General features: G+C 33.9%; 1 protein-coding gene across 1 annotated transcript in view; it reads left to right on the top strand.

Annotated features, from left to right (window-relative positions):
- The window catches only part of VPS13B (vacuolar protein sorting 13 homolog B (yeast)), a 624,807-nt gene that overhangs the window by 279,245 nt on the left and 338,950 nt on the right, over window positions 1-6,612 (top strand). The gene's annotated exons all lie outside the window — the stretch shown is intronic.

Below are 6,612 nucleotides of genomic sequence, written 5' to 3'. Positions count from 1 at the left end.
GGAGTGATAGGAAAGTGGACTAAAAAAAAGGACAGATTACAAAGGGATATGGAGACACTTTTAGAGATAATATTTAAAAAGTATTCATATTTATTTGTAGTAGTAGCTTAATCCCTGTATGATCAGCAGCTAACTGTAACTTGAAGTTGTCTCCCAGAGATCTTGTAATTTAGGGACTTAGAAAATATCATATAGCTTCGGGAGAATTATCCTACTCTACATGTTCTGGTTATCCATAGCCATCCTAGCTTAAAATAAATACTGTTACCATTATTGTTTTAGTCTAGAACTCCACTGTTACTAATCATTAATATATCTTTTATTTATTTATTTATTTATTTATTTATTTATTTATTTTGAGATAGTAATGTTGTGACTTGTATGGAATCCTATTAAATGTAATACTATTGCTCAAAACTAGAGTTCTGGGATATCCTCTTTAGATATTTGCCTTGTTTGGAACTAAGCTTAGATTTTGTTGTTGCTTAAATATAAACCACTTCTAAGCAAAGTCATCACATAGATACTAGTAGGGGCTTATGTGAGGCCGGTATTTTCTAACATCTCCTTCCTCTGTCCCTTTCTGCTGTAATCTGCCTCCCAGGGCATACTTGCTGCTGCTCAAATACCAAGGACCTTTATTTGAGACTTAAACCAAGACTGAATAAACCTCATGCCTTGAGAATCCCTTTCACTCAGAATGCAATCATTCTTATTAATTCCACTTTATCTTCCTTTTTAAAAAATATATTTTTATTGATTTCAGAGATGGAGAGAGAGAGAAACATTAATGATGAAATAGAATCATCAGTCAGCTGCCTCCTGCGTGGCCCACACTGGAGATGGAGCCCACAAACCTGGGCATGTGCCCTGACCAGGAATCAAACCATAACCTCCTGGTTGGTAGGTTGATGTTGAACCACTGAGCCATGCCAGCCGGGCTATCTTCTTGATAATTCCTCAGAAACCAACTTCTGTTAAAGTATTAACCATGTGCTATAACCAAAATTGATCATAAGATTTGGGGAAATTTAAGTGAGATATTTATGTTTAAAACTTGTAAATTCTATACTATATGAATGCCATTTTGTTAGTTTAGATCAATTCTGTTATGTGAGAGCCTTCTCATAAATTTGTCTGAATATCTCTGGTGGAATGAAGTTGTATTCCTGAAAGAATAGGAAGACACAGAGTATACACTTTGAAGAATCAGTGTGTCCTCAAAGATTTAGTAAGGAATTAATACTTTTTTATACCCTGGTGTGCCAGATTAATCAGAATTTTAATGATTAAACACGAGATTCCAAATAAACCTCTTCCTTGTGAGTGGTTACTTTAGCATATGCTTCCAGACTCTCCTCTGGATTCTGTCAAAATTACAAATGATGATTTGATTTTTTTTTCCACAAGTGAATTCAACGAATATTTATTGAGCACTATATGTAAGCCAGAAATGAGGGAAACAAAGATGAATAAGATAAACACACAGGGAAGGCACTGCCTATACATTTCATAACCCAACTCTTGAAAGCCATAGATAATGAACAATCTTGAAAGTATCACGGGAAAAATGATACATTACAAACAAAAGAACCAAGGTTTGATTTTTAGCTTACTTGCCCTAAGAAACCACAAGTCAGAAGATCAACATTTTTAAATTGTGAAAAATTTTTTTTAAATCTTTTCAACCCAGAATTTTAAATAAATATAACTTTTATGAATGAAGTCTAAATATATTTTCCCATAAAAAAATCAATCACCAGTAGATCTGAACTATAAGAAATCCTAAAGGAAGTCCTTCATGCTGAAGGGAAATGAAACCAGATGTTTGAGCATCTTTTCAAATGTTTATTGGCCATTGAGTTTGCTTTTTTGTGAGCTGGCAATTCATACTGTTTACATTAATTTGTATTTTCCTGATTACTAATAAGGTCGAGCAGTTTTTGAATGTTTATTGGCCAGTGAATTTGCTCTTTTATAAATTGATAATTTTTGTACCCAATTTTTCTGTTACATTTCTTATTTTGAAGATCTTCCCTTATACTCTATAAATACAAACCCTATATTGGTAATATGTTTATTTGCCTTTAAACTTTATAAAATCTTTTTTCAAAAAATGTTTAATCTTTCTTAGTGAAATATATCTATGTGTCTTTATTTTCTGTGTATCCTACCTCACATAAATGTATTGTGGATCTGTAAAATACAAACATCCATATGTATATAGGATCCTAAAATTTTTCTTATGTTTCTGTTTTTTTCTTTTAAGATTAATGACTCAAACTTTTCTCATGAATGGTTGCTTATAAATTCATCTGCTTTTGTTTTTTGTTTTTTTTGTGAAGAACAGTACTTGTCTTTTTTTGTGTGCTCTGGACTTCTTTGAAAATCTGATAAAAGCTATGAGCTTTTCCCCCAGAACAATGTAAATACCTTACAGTAGCATTTGCATATATTATCAGAAGCTTTGTGGACTTTTGATTGTAGTCAGTGGATAAGCTTCTTGATTCCATTTTCGAGAAATAATTCCTACTTAAATACATATTATTCTTTTATTTATCCATTAGAGTGACATCGCGTTGACCCTTATACATTAATTAATTTGGTTCATTATTGCCAAGACACAGAGGCCTCAAGTAATTTATATACTTAAAAAAGTAGTGTTGGTTGTATACATAGGGAAGGCCCAGAGAAAATTCATTGTTATATCAGACATTGTTGTAGTTCTTTATATCAACTATAGAGACCTAAACTACTGTGTCAGTTCCTGGAACTCATTGCCATTCAGGAGCCTTGGACACAGAAAATATATAACTTTGTTGATTAATCAGATTCCCCCCCCCGCCCCCCCGGGATGATTTCTGTCAAGTAGTCCCTTCATCTTAACTGTTTTACAAACTTATACAATTCCCTTCAATCTTTTTAGACACTAGTCTCTCAGACCTTAAAATTTGTGTTCATCCCAAAATTAAATAAGCCTATGGAAATCTCTATAATTTCAATTTTCCCTCTGCCAATAAATTGCTATTATTTTCTCTTCCTATATAGCATTCCTAGGAACAAAACTATCTTTGCATTTTTGGATTTAAAAGTATGTGGAACTAGAGAAAGAATAGGTTTTATTCTTCTTTCCTGTCCATTTACTCATAGCCTTACTGCTTTAATCTATGTTCAGTTTTCATCAGAATAATGGAATTAAGCATTACTGTCTAAGAGCACACTCATGAGTTCAGACAAACCTGGATTTGTATTCTTGTACCACTTACTCATTTGTGATTTCTCTGATCCCCCGATTTTCATTTTTATATTTTAAAGGAAATTCGATACGGGAAACTATAATATGTAAGTTTAATGCTCTATATGAAAAAGGTATTTTTTTGGTAAAAATTTTTTCTTTCAAAACTAAGTTTCTAAAAAAATTATTTTAAAAAATATTTATTGTTGAAAATATTACATATGTCCTCCTTTTCCCCCATTGACCCCTTCTAGCCCACCCCCACTCCAGGCCTTCACCACACTACTTTATGTATCTGTTGTTTATGCATGCAAGTTCTTTGTTTGATCTCTTCCTACCCACCACCACCTTAACGCTGAGGTTTTATGATTAGTAACAACCTGCATGCCAAATGAAATAGTCTTTCTCAATTCATATTCACTTAGAGCTCTCTGCACTATTCAAAACATATCAGTAATTGCTTATTGAAATTTCATTCCACTGGGTTCTACAGGACACCTACTACACAAGGCCACTCTACTAATTCCAGCAAACATAGCAGCTCTACCTAATACATAGAAACACATACAGGGAAGCAACCAAAATGCAGAGACAAAGAAACATATCGAAAAGGAAAGAAATGGAATCAAGCAAGCTATAGAGTTCAAAATAATGGTTATAAGGTTGCTCAAGGAGCTTAATGAGAGCTTCAAGGGACTTAGTGAGACTTATAAGGATCTTAGAATTTCAAGACATGAAAAAGGACCAGTCAGGAATTGAAATAAAGAATAATTTACAGGGATTCAAGAATAGAGTAAAGGATTCTGAGAATCAAATTGATATGAAATATGAGGAAGTAAAAACATCCAATCATAAGTGCAAAATAAAAAACAATGCAAAAAATATGAAAATAGTGTAAGAAGCCTCTGGGATAACATCAAGCATACGAATATTCTTATTATTGGGGTGACAGAAGGAGAAGAGAGAGAGTGAGATATTGAAAACATATTTGAAGAAATAATGACAGAAAAATTTCCCTACCTGATAGAAGAAATAGACTTATAAGTCCAGGAAGCACAGAGAGTCCCATACAAGATGAACCCAAAGAGGCCCACACCAAGACACATAATAATTAAAATGCTAAGGGTTAAAGACAAAGAGAATCTTAAAAGCAGCAAGAGAAAAGCACTTACCTACAAGGGAGTGCCCATATGACTGTGAGCTGATTTTTCAACAGAAACTTTGCAGGCCACAGGGAGTGGCAAGAAATTTTCAAAGTGATGAGTAGCTAGGACCTGCAAACAAGATTACTCTACCCAGCAAAGCTGTCGTTTAGAATTGAAGATCAGATAAAGAGCTGGCCAGATAAGAAAAAGCTAAAGGAGTTCACCACTACCAAACCAGTTTTACATGAAATGTTGAAGAGTATTCTTTAAGAAGAGAAAGAGGAGGAAGAAGAAAATGGCAATAAATACCTATCTATCAACAATTGAATCTAAAAATCAAAATAAGAAGTCTAATGAACAAAATAAACTGGTGAATAAAATGGAATCAGAGGCATGGAAACATGGAACAGACTGACAAATCTCAGAGGGAAGCGGGGAGGGGGGGCAGGAAGAGATTAACCAAACAACTTATATGCATTTATGCATTACCTATGGACACAGACAATAGAGTCGGTGAAGGCCTGGGGCAGGGTGGGATCCAGGTGTGGAAGAGAGTCTAATGAACAAAATAAACTGGTGAATAAAATTGAACCAGAGGCATGGAAACATGGAACAGACTGACAAATCTTCGAGGGAAGTGGGGAGGGGAGGCAGGAAGAGATTAACCAAAGATCTTATATGCATGTATGCATGACCTATGGGCACAGACAATAGGGTGGTGAAAGCCTTGGGATGGGTCAGGGACTGGGTGGAGGGGGGCAATTGGGAGAAAAAAGGGGGACATCTGTAATACCCTCAACGATAAAGATTTAAAAAAAGTATGAGTAATTGCTTGTTGAAGTGTCATTCCTCTGTGGTTTCCATTGACATTGTGTACCCATGGTTTTTCTTCTTCCTCTCTACCTTTTGACAACTCTTCTATTAGACTCTACTAATACCCTGTAAGACAAGTTCTTCCTAACAGAATAGGATTTTCCATTGCCCCTACATCATCATATGATGATCATTTGTTGCACTTGGCTTTTGCTCTTGCTGTTCTTTTAACTGGAATGGCTTTCTGCACCCACCTAAATCCTGTCTATCCATTAGGAATGGATCTCCTTGAGGCTTATGGCAGCCTCTCTAATCCAGTTGTCTCCTTTCTGACTGGTCATAGATGAAATGAGAATCTGTATGTGAAATTAATTTTTAAACAAAATGTTACATTTTTGATATTGAGTTACTATTTGATACTCCAGATATTGATATTTAATTATTTTCATACACATCCCATATACTGCTGCCTCTCATGGTGCTCATTTTAAAGAGATTTTGGGAAGTCTCAGCTCTGTGATAGCAACTCTCTCCTTTGAAAATAAAAATAGGTTTAAAGTTTGTGTCAGAGTTTGCTTGGTATGTTAAATACACAGTATCCTTTGTGACATTCGTATACAATTATTTAATGGTAAGTGTTACAATCAGAAGTAGTGACAATAAACTAGCATCTATCCCTTAAGTAAATAAACCTTATGCCCTTAGAAATATTTAGAACCTGTTTTCTTTGGCTTATGCTTTCCTTATTTGTCAGTTCTAACTGTTTAAGGAAAAGTAAAATAATCATTTAAAAAATTTGGGTTGCCATAGATTGTTTCTTTTTAGAGAGAACTTATTCATGATAATGAAGGACGAAAGAATTTGAACTAAAATTTTAAGAGGTTTTTTGTAAGATCTCTAGCCATTAGATTATTTTTTTTTAACAAAAAGAGCTATAACCTGAGATTTGAGACTTCATCACACAAAAAGGAGAAAACTGTAACCCAGTACTGTTTTATATCAAATAAGGATTGACAACAGTGTTTTTATGCATCTGTTCTGCCCACATAAGAAGCCAGCTTTATCATCTGGATGTGTCCTGGGGCTGAAACTTTTTATAAATATAAGAATTTTGCTTTTTTTTTTTTTTAATGGCAAGCAGAATATGGTATCCAGCTGTGGATTTGCTTATATATTGTGTTGGCATTTTTTCTCTGGGCTTATTTTATACAGTATATGGCAATATGTTGTCATACAAATTCCATGATTAATGCTTATTTATGAAATCTTGTGTAAATATCTTAGAACTTAGTCAAACAATGTGCAAGTTAAAACATTTTTTTTCTGTGAATATTGGAATGACAAATCCTAGGGAAATAGTAGGTTGGATGGTTTATGTTCTTTATCTATAGAAAAGTCTCATATTTAACATTTTTCCTT

This window comes from Myotis davidii, unplaced genomic scaffold, assembly GCF_000327345.1.
Source record: "Myotis davidii unplaced genomic scaffold, ASM32734v1 scaffold497, whole genome shotgun sequence".
NCBI lineage: Eukaryota > Metazoa > Chordata > Mammalia > Chiroptera > Vespertilionidae > Myotis > Myotis davidii.
The sequence above is the reverse complement of the archived record's forward strand: the minus strand, read 5'-3'. Positions and strand labels throughout refer to the sequence as shown.